The following is a 14,141-nucleotide window of genomic DNA, read 5'->3' as shown; positions in this document are numbered from 1 at the left end:
CTACATTTTTCAGGTATATTTCCCATTAAAGCAGATATAGAACTACCTAAAGGAATAGTTTCTAATTCATTAATTTTATCTTTATGTATGCACAAATCTTTTAGAAACTTTGCGTATTTAGGTACCTGTTGAATAACATCAAAAAGGAGAACAGTTACCTCGACCCTTTTGAATATTTCTACCATTTTGGGGTCAAGTTCCATCTGTTTTCTGGGCTTCCTTGCAAGTTGTGGAAATGGAATAGGAGGGGTGCGATTTGTAGCTTCAGCATCCCTTGGTGCTTCATTCTGTGGTTGAGCTTCTTCTTCTTCAACTATGTCTTGTACGTTCTCTTCTTCTTCAGCATCTTCTACTTCCACCACATCCTCTGTTGGCACGTTTTCTGATGGGTTTGGCTCCTTATGGTTCCTCTCCTGTAGTGTAGTTCCGGACCTCAAAGTGATGGCGTTGATGCTACTTTTGGGATTAAGCAGTGGTTGAGAAGGAATTCCATTAGAGCTTGAAGGTTGATGTGTGGGATTAAGTGAGGAATCCATCCGGGAGACGAGAGCTTGTAAAATGGCAGTTAAGCCATTCATACTAGAATTCAGCTGAGCATGCATGTCTTGTTGTCCCTGTGCAAGAGAATGGAGCATCTCGTCATTTGATGAGGACCTAGAATAAGCAGTCTAAGAAACTTGTTGTTGGGTTTGCTGGGGTCCTTGTGATTGTCTTAGGTGAGGTGCTCTGTAAGGTTGGTTCTGATTCTGCTGTCTATTGTTGTTATTATTGTTCCATCTCTGGTTTCCATTATTGTCTCTGCCTCCTCTGTTAAAGTTATCCCTCCAGCCATGGTTAGAATTATCTCTCCAACCTTGGTTGGAGTTGTCTTGCCATCCATGGCTATTGTTGCCACCTTGGTTGTAGTTGCCACCTTGTTGATTGTATCCTTGATTCGGACAGTCATAGAAGTTGTGAGTTGCTGCCACAGTGTTGTCTTCCTGGAGCTGCGAACATTCATCAGTATAATGACTATAATTAGCACAGATCCTGCATACTCTTTGTGGAACTAATTGTTGGCTCTGTTGTGGTGAAGGCTGAGTTTGTTGTGCTTGTTGTTGATTCAACTGTATTTGCTTCAGTAGGTTGGTCATTTCACATATACTCTGGGTGAGAGCAGTAGTATCTTTGCTAGTGGAAATCTCTGCAATAGCTTTGGGGTTGCGCCTCTATCTGTGATTCCTAGTGGACTCAGCTAAGTCGCTGATCAGTTGCCATGCTTCATCCGGGGTTTTGTACTTTTTCAGAGAACCATTACTGGCACCTTCCAGTGTAGTCTTATCCTGGGGGTTCATGCCTTGAGTGAAGTAGCTAATCAATAATAGTTTACCAATCATGTGATGGGGACATGCGTCTAGGAGATTGTTGAAGCACTCCCAATATTTATAGAGAGTCTCTGATTCACTTTGAACAATGTAGGAGATCTCTTTTCTCAGTCTATCTGTGACTTTAGCTGGGAAGTATTTTTCCAAAAATTCTCTCCTGAGTGTATCCCAGTTGGTAACAGTTGCTTCAAGTTGGGAGTAGTACCACTCTCTCACCTTTCCCTCAAGAGAGAATGGAAAAGCGGTTAACAAAATAGAAGTTTCATCTGCACCATGACGCCTAACAGTAGAACAGGCTGTCTGAAAATCCCTAAGGTGCTTGATAGGCTCTTGAGCAGGTAAGCCATGAAACTTGGGCATCAAGTTGATCAGTGCAGTTTTTAGTTCAAAATCTGCAGCTGCAGTTGGGTGATGCACTTGATATGGCTGCAGTGTAAAATCTGGGGCTCCTACCTCCTAAAGAGTAATCCTCCTAGGTGCTGCCATGTTTCCTGCACGTAAATCAACTGTATCAGTAGTAAATGAGCTTGTCTCGCTCTCAGATGGCGGTTCAGATTCGCCCTCATATGAGACTGGTGAATTGATAATAATCACTTCACCACCCTCGGAGGCTAACCGACGTCGAGTTCGTCTAATATGTGAAAGAGTTCTTTCAATTTCAGGATCAAATGGGACTAAACTTGGATTAGGCAATGTACGTGTCATTCAATGAGAAAGACATGTAACTTATGGTAACAGAAATAAAAATAAAATGTGCAAATAGAATAAAATATATACACTAATTAATAATTTAGCACACTATTACAACTCCCCGGCAACAGCGCCAAAAATTGATGTGTGGCAGAGGTTAACCAATTAAGAGATTTCAATTAAGAGAACAGCGTTGCACGTATAGCTCTTAACTAGCTAAGATCTGCCTCACCAATTTAAAAAGGGTTGTCACAAATTTTAGAAATAAAATACTGGGAGTATGAGTCCTAGGTCGTCTCCCAACGAGTTGCAAGAAAGAGTGCTAATTTATTAATCAAAAAATTCCCAGAAAGTTGAGTTCGATAATAAGTAATTAAAATAATTGTGAACTAAGGCAATAAAAAGATAAACTGAAAATCATTATTGATATTCTGAATAAAAGGCCTTGACTGGGGAAATAATTAAGTGGAACTTCTATCGTTGTTGGGATCTTCTCAAGTGTGGTATAAAAAGGTTGTTGTTCTCACTCGATTTTCCCTTACTAAGTAAGGAAAGGTATGGTGATTGAATTAACTCTTACCCTCAGGTCTAGCCCTCTCCCTTGGGGAGGTCTAGTGTTAGTAGGTATGGAATTAGCCAACAACGTCCAGTTTAACCAAGCACTTGAGCATTCCAACTCAAGTATCATCTCTTAATCAATCCCCATGTCAAGTAGAAATTCTACTCTATTGACATGAAATTAATAATCATAAAAATACGAGAAGACATAATTAATTAAATTAAAATAGAGAATTAAAATTAATTAAAATAAAAATAACTTCATATATTAATAAATTCAAAATATAACATACTTAATTGAATAGAGTCAATGAGTAACTAATTAAAAATTAAAGGAATAAGGAAACAAACTAAAGTAATGTCTTCAATGGAGGTAATGACTTTCAGCATCCAAAAATCCAAGCAAAAGCATAAAACTATCAATGTAATGTAACTCTCAAAACTCAGATCTGAAACTAAGTGTAATTCTAATGTGATGAATCTGAATCTGTGTGGATGCCTCCTGAGTCTCTGCATGTTCTCTAGGTTTAATCTGTGTTTCTACGCTGAAAACTGGGTCAAAAAGCAGCCCGAAATCGCCCCAGCATATTCTGTTATTTTTGCAGATCGTGCAGGTCATGCGTACGCGTCGTCCACGCGTTCGCGTCAGTCAGCGATTTTTCTTGTCACGTGTTCGCGTCATTCACGCGTTCGCGTCACTCGTGCAGACTCCAATCCACGCGTTCGCGTCAGGCACGCGTCTGCGTTGCTGTGAATTCTTCACTTCACGCGTTCGCGTGAGCCATGCGCTCGGGTCATTGCTCGCTGGTCATCTCCTTAGTTTCTTGTGTTCCTTCCATTTTTGCAAGCCTCCTCTCCAATTTCCAAGCCATTCGTGCCCTATGAAGCCTGAAACACTTAACACATAAATCACGGCATCGAATGGGATAAAGGAGAATTAAAATACATAATTAAAATTCTCTGGGAAGCAAGTTTTCAACCATGGAGTGATTTTGGGAAGGAATTGTAAATACATGCTTATAATATGAATAAGTGGGTAAAGATTTGATAAAACCACACAATTAAACACAATATGAATCATAAAATAATGGTTTATCAGGAGTTCTTCTCTATATTAATATATTTTTCAGCCCATTCTTGTACTTCGTTTAGAGATGTTGGGTGCTTTTTGGATATGGAGTGGCTAAAGGGTCCTTCTCGTAGACCATTGATGAGACCCATGATGGCTGCTTCTGTTGGCAGACTTTGTATGTCCAGACATGCCTTGTTGAATATTTCTATCTAGTTGCGGAGGCTCTCCCGATCTCCTTGCTTAATCCCTAACAGGCTTGGGGTATGTTTGGCTTTGTCTTTTTGGATGGAGAATCTGGCTAGGAACTTCTTGGTGAGATCATTAAAGCTTGCTTTTGATCTTGGCGGCAGACTGTTGAACCACTTTATTGCTGTCTTGGTCAAAGTGGTCGGAAAAGCTATACAACGGATTGCATCTGAGGCATCCGTAAGATACATTCGACTTCTGAAATTGCTGAGATGATGGCTTGGATCAGACGTACCATCATACAGAGTCATCTCGGGGGCTTTAAAATCCTTCGGGACTTTAGCCTTCATGATCTCTTTTGCGAACAGATCTTGGTCCTTGTGGGGGTTGTCTTCGTGGCTGGATCAAGTGGTTTCCTCTAGTTCTTCCACAAAGGGATCCTTAGTGGACGTTGAACACCCAACTACTCCTATTGTGGCGTTCAACACCAGAATTTGTGCCTTTTTGGGCGTTGGACGCCCAGTCTCTACTCCATCACTGGCGTTCAACGCCAATAACTGCTCCTCTTTGGGTGTTGAGCGCCCAGCTACTCCCTTGTTGGCGTTCAATGCCAACTTCTCCTCTTCATTTTCGGCCTCAACTTCTGCAGTGATGGCTTTGCACTCTTCTCTTAGATTACTTCAATGTTACTAGGAAGGGTGTTAGGAGGAGTCTCAGGGATTCTCTTACTCAACTGACCAATCTGTACCTCTAAATTCCTAATGGATGATCTTGTTTCATTAATGAAACTATGAGTGGTTTGAGAGAGATTGGAGACTATAGTGGCTAAGTCAGAGAAGCTCGACTTAGAAGTCTCCATATGTTGCTGAGAAGATGGGGATGGTTTATTAAGAAACCTATTCTAGTTTCTTCCACCTTGATTGTTATTAAAGTCTTGCTGAGGCTTCTGCTGATCCCTCCAGGAAAAGTTTGGATGATTCTTCCATGATGAGTTGTAGGTGTTTCCAAAAGACTCATTATTGGGATTTCCTAAATAGTTAACCTTATCCATCATGAGTTGATCTGGATTATATGCCTCTCCTTCATGGGAGGCTCCTTGAGTGCTGTCAGCTGCAGCTTGTGATCCAGTCAAATGCTGAGAGATCATATTGACCTGTTGGGTCAAGATCTTGTTCTGAGCCAATATGGCATTCAGAGTGTCAACTTCCAGGACTCCTCTCTTCTGAGCTACCCCATTGCTTAGAGGGTTCCTCTCAGAAGTGTACATGAACTGGTTGTTAGCAACCATGTCAATGAGTTTCTGTGCCTCTTCAAGCGTTTTCTTCAAGTGGAGTGATCCACCAGTAGAGTGGTCTAAAGCCATCTTGAATAATTCAGAGAGACCATCATAGAAGATATCTAACATGGTCCATTTTGAAATCATGTTAGGAGGGCACTTTCTGATCAATTGCTTGTACCTCTCCCAGGCTTCATAGAGGGATTCACCCTCTTTCTGCCTAAAGGTCTAAACTTTCACCCTGAGCTTGCTCAGCTTCTGAGGTGGGAAGAACTTGGTCAAGAATGCATTGACTACCTTTTTCAAAGAGTTTAGGCTTTCCTTAGGTTGAGAATCCAGCCATAACCTAGCTCTGCCCCTTACAGCAAAGGGAAAAAGCATAAGCTTGTAGATTTCAGGATCCATTCTATTAGTCTTGATAGTATCACAGATCTGCAAGAAATTAGAGATAAATTTGTTGGGATCTTCCTGTGGAAGTCCATGAAACTGGCAGTTCTGTTGAACCAAAGTGACCAGTTAAGGCTTCAGCTCAAAGTTATTTGCACCAATTGCATGTATAGAGATGTTTCTTCCATAGAAGTCAGAAGTGGGTGCAGTAAAGTCACCTAGGACCTTTCTTGCGTCTCCTCCACCATTAGGATTGGCTACCATGTTTGTATTTTCATCTTCTTATTCGAAAAGCTCTGTAAGGTTTCCTCTGGAGTGATGTGCTCTTACTTGTTGTAAACGCCTCCTTAGAGTCCACTCAGGTTCAGGATCAGGATCAAAGAGAGGTTCTTTATCCCTGTTCCTACTCATAAACAAGAAGGAAGAATGCAAGAAGAAAAGGATTCTCTATTTGAGAGAGTTAGATGAGAAGAAAAGAAAAGAAAGATATCTTTTAGATTGAAAAAGTTTTCGAAAAATGAATAGAAAAAGAAAAAGAAGATTTTCGAAAATAGAAGAGAGAGAGAGAGAGAGAGAGAGAGAGAGAGAGAGGTAAGAATTTTCGAAAAATGAGAGAGAAAGAAGTAGAAAGTTTTGAAAATAGAAGAGAGAGAAAGAAGAATTAGAGAGATACCAAACTTTCAAAATTAAAATGAGATAAAACAAGTAACTAACCAACTAACAATAATTGAAAACAAATTGAAAGATTTAATTTTAAAAGAAGGCAAAGATTTGAAATTTAAAAGTTTTAAAATTTAAAAGAAGATAAGATAGAAAGGACTTAAAGCAAGAAGATATGATAGAGAATTGAAAAAGATTTGCAAAGATAAGACTTGAAATTTAATTTTTGAAAAATATTTAATTTTGAAATTTGAAATTTGAATTTTTAAATTTTTAATTTTGAAATTGAATTTTAAAATTTGAAATTGAAGTAAGATAAGATAGGACTTTTGAAATTTAAAGAAAGATGAAAAGATAAGATAAAGATTTGAAATTCAAAATTTAAATTTTACTAACAAGAAAACACCAAACTTAAAAGTTTTTAAATCAAGATAGGGAAAGTTAGTCAAGATTTTTGAAAAATTAAAGAAAGATAAAAGAAAAATTTTCTTTTTTTTATTTTCAAATTTTAAGGAAAAAGAAAAACAACTAAGAGACACCAAACTTAAAAATTTTAAAATCAAAGGACACTAATTTTTGAAAATTAAAGGAAAAATACCAAAAAGACACCAAACTTAAAATTTTTGAAATCAAACAAGAAAAATTACCAAGAACAATTCGAATACTAAGATGAACACTTAAGGATAATTTCGAAAATTTTAAAGAAAATATGAACACAGGAAGGGACACCAAACTTAAAAACTGACACAAGACTCAAACAAAGAAAAAGATTACTAAAGAAAAGAAAAGGTTTTGAAAAATCTTTTTGAAAGAAAACAAAGGATACAAACAAGAGAGCAAATAAACCTTAAAAAGTACCTAAAATAAGCAACAAGATAGTTCGGTAGTTTGTCAATCTTAGAACAATCCCCGGCAACGGCGCCAAAAACTTGGTGTGCGAAATTGAACTCCGCACAATTGAACCAGCAAGTGCACTGGGTCGTCCAAGTAATACCTCAAGTGAGTGAGGGTTGAATCCCATGGAGATTGTTGGATTGAGCAAGCAATGGCTATCTTGTAGATCTTAGTCAGGCGATTAGAAAAGATGGTTGTTTGTTAAGAAGCATAAATGAAAAGTAAGGAACAAAATACCAGATTAGTGTAAAAGCAATGATGGATAATTAGTTAAGGTTTCGGAGATGCGTATTCTTTCCGGATTAACCTTTCTTACTGTGTCTACTTCAACAACAAATGATTCATTCAATGGCAGCTATAATTGACTAACTCATGTAGCATCCTCATCAAGTGAGTCTCTTCTAAACCATACCAGTCCACCATATCTGAGCAACTCATGTAGCATCCTCATCAAGTTAACTCATGGCTTCCCACCATAGTCGAAGGTGAACACCTAAGCAATTCACTCTCCTTCGTGATCCTACTCAAAATGCCACAGACAAGGTCGGATCTTCCGGATCAGGAAACGCTGCTTCTCATGATCTAGCCTTAATGACACAGAAACCTTAGTAACCTACGGTCAACGGGATTATATGTCACATATCCAAAGTCGTCCAGGCACGCTCTTGGAATCCACAGTGCATTCTCTAGCTAGTGGTTCAATGCTATCCGGGCAGGACTCACACGGAACCCATGTAGAACAAGGATGATTGTCACAGGTCATCCTCAATTCATGAGATGAAGAACGAAAATGCACAAGAGAATAGAATCAAACATGTATTGAAATAGAACAGTAATATTATTAATCCATGAGAATCAGCACAGCTCCTAACCCTAACTTAGGAGGTTTAGTTGCTCATGCGTTACGAAAAGTAAAACGTGAAAAGGTAAAGATGAGGCCGAAGATCCTAAACATGGGTGATCTTCTCCTTTAAATTTTAATCTAATGACTAAGAAGTACAAAAAATATGACAGCTAGACTAGAGGTGCGAAATCCATTCTTAGGCCCACTTTGGTTGAGTACTTGGGCTGAGCTTGGCGTCTAGCTTTGAGGAATGGGCGTTGAACACCCATTAGGGGGTGATTGGCGTTGCCTTGTTTCTTAGTGGGTGTTGAACACCAGGAATGGGGTGGTTCTTGGGCGTTCAACGCTGGCTTGTCTCCTTGGGGCGTTGAACGCCAGCCATGGGGTAGTTCCTTGGCGTTCAACGCCCAGCATGGGCAGGCTCCTTCGAAGAAAAGTATAAATTATCATATATTGCTGGAAAGCTCTGAAGGTTAGCTTTCCAACGCCGTTGAGAACGCGTCATATGGACCTCTGTAGCTCCAGAAATATTTGTTTGAGTGCACGAAGTTCAAATTCTGACAGCATCTATTATGTTTTCCTTGCCTTTAAATCAGACTTTGCCAAAGCTCCTCAATTTTTGCCAGATATTACCTGAAATCCTCATAAAACACAAAAACTCAAATTAGAATAAAAAAATATGAATTTTGCTCTAAAACCTATGAAAACATAATAAAACTTAAACAAAATATAAATAGAACAATATGAAAATGATGCCAAAAAGCATATAAAATATCTACTCATCATGGATTGTAGGAAGTTTTGTAGTAATGACCCATTTGGCCACACTTGTTACAAGTGATTTCAAATATCTTCTTGGCTTTGTTGGAATACATCTCCATCTCAATAGAATTGATTCTTCTCTTTATTTTTGGACAATGAGCAGCTTTTTTATATGTGGGAGGTAATGATTTTCATGAATTAGTTAGGATCTAGTATTTTTTACTTTTAACTGGTTTAATGCAATGTGAGTAGGCTAATCTGATAGTATTCATTGTGAGCCATTTGTGCACAAAGTCCTCTAGCCTCAACCCCATCTTAGTCATGGCTGCAACTGCATGTCTACAAGGCATTCCTGCAAAGAAATACATAAAAATACCAACTATTTAAAGAGATATTTATATCCAACAGACCAACTATGTAAGAAGATATACATTTATTAAACAGGCCAACCATGTAAGAAGATATTTATATTAAATGAACAAACCAACCAATTAAAAAAGATGGAGTTGTATTAAACACACCATTTTATGTAAGAAGATATTTAAAGAGTCTTAAACAAACCAACCAAATCACATGATTGAGTTATATCAAATAGACTAACCATGTACGAAGATAAAACTGTATCAGTTAGTTGCCAGACATTGCAGGTACATGTCCTATTTTGCAAGTTTACTCCAACTTTGTGTCCTTGCATTTGGACTTCAAACAGTACCCTCTCACTATCACCAGCCCAGACTGCTCTCCACTTGATACTTTTAGGCTTGATAAACTAATCAAGTTTCTTCTGTTGTACAGGGGCAAGATACTAATGTGGTTCTCTAACCTCTTTTTGTGCATAGTCATTTTTCTCATGATATAACACTTCAAGTCTTCACGCGTTGTCAGAATTGGCTTCTTCCTGTATTCAACAATTTTGGCGTTTCACACTTCACACATGTTATTTGTTATGTTGTCAACCTTGGACCTATAACTGAAATAGACCTTGCACCACATACTAGGTTCAAACCTCTGCATATACTCCTAGGCTCCCTCATTCAGCTTCTTTAACTTCTCCATGGCATTGCTAAATTCTTGAAATGGTGTACATCTAGAGCACTCCCAAACCATCTTCTTAGTTTGTTCATTCTTAAAATGTTTTATGAAGTTCTTCTAAATATGAAGAATGCAATTTTGCTGATGCGCATTAGGATTCACTTCCTTCATTGCCAGCTCCAAACCGTTTAGCAATTATATAAACAATAACATAAGATGTAATTAAATAAAAAATAAACTCCATTGCTAGTACCAAACCCCTCAACAAATATGTAACCTTTAACACAAGATGTAATTAAATAAAAAATAACCGTTAACATTTGTTAAGTGAAAAAACTTACTTTTTATTGGTTTGAAATAAAATTCTACTCATATTGTGGAACTTCACCTAAGTCTTCTTGGAGTAATGTCAAAAACTACTTCCATGTTTCTTTGCATTCATTAGAAACCACTGCATATGCAATGACATAGAAGTGGTTATTGGCATCTTACCCCACTGCACTTAGAAGCTGCCCACCAAAACGGCCCTTTGAGACCATCCAAACCAATTAATGGCCTGCATCCCTCTTTAAACCCCTTCTTGCAGGCATCCAAACTAATGTATAACCTATCAAATAGTGGTAGGGATTCAGGTTAAGAAATTATCTCCATCAAGGCAATTGATCCTGGGTTACTTTCATGCAATTTCATAAGGTAATCACGTGTCTTTACATATTGTGCCTTTTCACTCCCGATCACAACCTCTCTGGCAACCTTCAATACTCTAGCTATTATTTTTGGGTTGAGTTGAATATTGTACTCCTCTATCATGTGATCCATGGCTACACTTGGTTTTAGGCCTGGTTGTGTGAGAAGCTTCTTAACCAATTTATCAGACACCCAAGTTTTGTCAGCCAAGTTGCTACCAAAATTCCTTCCACAAGAGTGTTCATTATATAAAGTCTTAATATGGAAGCAACCTTTTGCACTATTCCAAGAGATAAAAATCAACCAAAGACAGTCTTCACTTGCACAAATTGCCCTCAACCTATGCTTCTTATTTTTAATATATAATACACTTTTACCCTTGATTCGGGTGAGTTTTGTGAAAAATAGATTAAGTGAAAAATGATTAAGATGAGAGATTCGGGGTAAGTAAACTTGTGAGAAAACACTTTTATTAATGACAAATGAGCAATACAAGAACTAGTGATGAGAAATAGAGGTGGAGAACAAGTGTTGAGATCTCTACTAATGCCACAAGAGGATGAATAAGCTTTGTCAGAGTGGACAGGGGTTAATTAATCTTGCTGTTGGGTGTTCTGGTGGAACACTCAAATGCCAATTTTACTTGTGAAGGTGACGAATGAAATGAAGGATAATGAGAGGAATTTGAGGAGAGAAAAAGATGGACATAAGCTTCTAAGTTTTAGAAAAAAGTCCTTTAAAGAGGTGGCTTGAAGTCCTTTTATAGTGTAAAACCATTTTGAGGAGGGAGTCCATTATCCAATGGTTATAGTGTGATGTTTGACCTACTCCTTTTACCCCAAGACTTCTTACTAAATAAGGTAGTTGACAAAAAATATTTTTAGGTGTTCCCATCCCTTCAAATCTTTTTAACTAGAAATGGAAGAAGTTGATTTTCACAAGTTAAACTAAAGTTCTGCTGGGTGTCTATGACAAGGAGGTGTATGGGTAAAAGGGATGCTTATGACATGTGACATTAGTGAAGGGACATCTAGTTTGATTTTCTTTTAACTTGATGACACTCTTTATACTCCAAATATAACCAATCCACTTCCACCAATTTAGCTTCCACTAAAGAGAAATTCAACTCCTCAAAGTGTTCTTTTGGGTTCGATCTTTTTACCCAACACCTTTAGGAGGAACTTGACTCTTTTTTTACCATATTTTTGGGTCATTTTTAAAATTATTTATGTACAAAAATTTCATATTTTTAGTACACAATCAACCCTCATACACAAAATAATCTTTCAAAGCTTTCTTGAAAACTTCCATAGTGGGAAACAATTGTCCAACCTTAAATTCTACCTCACCATATTTAGTTTCTTCATTGAAAGAGTAATAAGTTGTTCTGCCCTCATCTCCAGATGAAATTAGACTATTGAACACCCCACTTTTATAGTCATAAGGTTTCTCATACTCACTATCCAATTCTGCTACAGTTAGGTTAGTGGTGCACGAAATTGTGATCTCCAGGCTCGAACAAATCCTGGTAATGGCTCCAAAGCTTGGTGCTCTGATCTTAATTCATAATTGTCACAACTTCGATACAACTAACCAGCAAGTGCACTGGGTCGTCCAAGTAATACCTTACGTGAGTAAGGGTCGAATCCCACGGAGATTGTTGGTATGAAGCAAGCTATGGTTACCTTGTAAATCTCAGTTAGGCAGATATAAAGTGATAATGGTGTTTTCGAATATTATATAATAAAATAGGGATAGAGATACTTACGTAATTCATTGGTAGGAATTTCAGATAAGCGAATGGAGATGCTTTTCGTTCCTCTAGACATCCAGGGCTTTCCTGCTATCTTCATCCAATCAGTCTTACTCCTTTCCATGGCTGGCTTTATGTGATACATCACCACTGTCAATGGCTACTTTCGATCATCTCTCGGGAAAATGATCCAATGCCCTGTCACGGCACGGCTAATCGTCTGGAGGCATCACCCTTGTCAATGGCTTCATCTTATCCTCTCAATGAATAATATGCTCACGCACCCTGTCATGGCACAGCTATTCATCTGTCGGTTCTCGATCATGCTGGAATAGGATTTACTATCCTTTTGCGTCTGTCACTAACGCCCTGCAATCGCGAGTTAGGAGCTCGTCACAGTCATTCAATCATTGAATCCTACTCGGAATACCACAGACAAGGTTTAGACCTTCCGGATTCTCTTGAATGCCGCCATCATTCTAGCTTACACCACGAAGATTCTGGTTAGGAGATCTAAGAGATATTCATTCTAGCTTAATTCATGTAGAACGGAAGTGTTTGTCAGGCACGCGTTCATAAGGGAGAAGGATGATGAGCATCACACATAATCATCACCTTCATCACGTTCTTGGGTGCGAATGGATATCTTAGAAGCGAAATAAGAAGAATTGAATAGAAAACAGTAGTACTTTGCATTAATCTTTGAGGAACAGCAGAGCTCCACACCTTAATCTATGGAGTGTAGAAATTCTACCGTTAAAAATACATAAGTGAAGGTCCAGGCATGGCCGAGATGGCCAGCCCCCTAAAACGTGATCAAAGGATCATAAGGTAATCCAAAGATGCCTAATACAATAGTAAGAGGTCCTATTTATAATAAACTAGCTACTAGGGTTTACATGAGTAAGTATTTGATGTATAAATCCACTTCCGGGGCCCACTTGGTGTGTGTTTGGGCTGAGCTTAAGTGTTGCACGTGCAGAGGCCATTTGTGGAGTTGAACGCCAGTTTTTGTGCCAGTTTGGGCGTTCAACTCTGGTTTTGGATCCTTTTCTGGCGCTGGACGCCAGATTTGGGTAGAAAGCTGGCGTTGAACGCCAGTTTACGTCGTCAATTCTTGGCCAAAGTATGGACTATTATATATTGCTGGAAAGCCTTGGATGTCTACTTTCCAACGCAATTGGAAGCGCACCATTTTGAGTTCTGTAGCTCCAGAAAATCAACTTTGAGTGCAGGGAGGTCAGAATCCAACAGCATCAGCAGTCCTTTTTCAACCTCTGAATCTGATTTCTGCTCAAGTCCCTCAATTTCAGCCAGAAAATACCTGAAATCACAGAAAAACACACAAACTCATAGTAAAGTCCAGAAATGTGAATTTAACACAAAATCTATTAAAAACATCCCTAAAAGTAACTAGATCCTACTAAAAACATACTAAAAACAATGTCAAAAAGCGTATAAATTATCCGCTCATCACAACACCAAACTTAAATTGTTGCTTGTCCCCAAGCAACTGAAAATCAAAATAGGATAAAAAGAATAGAATATACTATAAATTCCAAACTATCAATGAAACAGAGTTTCAATCATATGAGCGGGACTTATAGCTTTTTGCCTCTTGAATAGTTTTGGCATCTCACTTTATCCATTGAGGTTCAGAATGATTGGCATCTATAGGAACTTCAGATTTCGAATAGTGTTATTGACTCTCTTAGTTCAGTATGATGATTCTTGAACACAGCTTCTTTATGAGTCTTGGCCGTGGCCCTAAGCATTTTGTTTTCCAGTATTACCACCGGATACATAAATGCCACAGACGCATAATTGGGTGAACCTTTTCAGATTGTGACTCAGCTTTGCTAAAGTCCCCAATTAGAGGTGTCCAGGGTTCTTAAGCACACTCTTTTTTTGTTTTGGACCTTGACTTTAACCGCTCAGTCTCAAGTTTTCACTTGACACCTACACGCCACAAGCAC

At 38.4% G+C, this 14,141-nt stretch overlaps 1 non-coding gene across 1 annotated transcript; it reads left to right on the top strand.

The window, feature by feature from the left end:
- The first annotated feature begins 5,286 nt into the window (after window positions 1-5,286).
- Window positions 5,287-5,395, top strand: LOC112788742 (small nucleolar RNA R71). The gene has a single exon (XR_003196092.1). It is a non-coding gene; the product is annotated as a small nucleolar RNA R71 (small nucleolar RNA).
- Window positions 5,396-14,141: the final 8,746 nt, after the last annotated feature.

This window comes from Arachis hypogaea, chromosome 20 (assembly GCF_003086295.3).
Source record: "Arachis hypogaea cultivar Tifrunner chromosome 20, arahy.Tifrunner.gnm2.J5K5, whole genome shotgun sequence".
In the NCBI taxonomy this organism is placed as follows: domain Eukaryota; kingdom Viridiplantae; phylum Streptophyta; class Magnoliopsida; order Fabales; family Fabaceae; genus Arachis; species Arachis hypogaea.
Note: the sequence above shows the minus strand (reverse complement) of the source record. Positions and strands in the feature narration are given on the sequence as shown.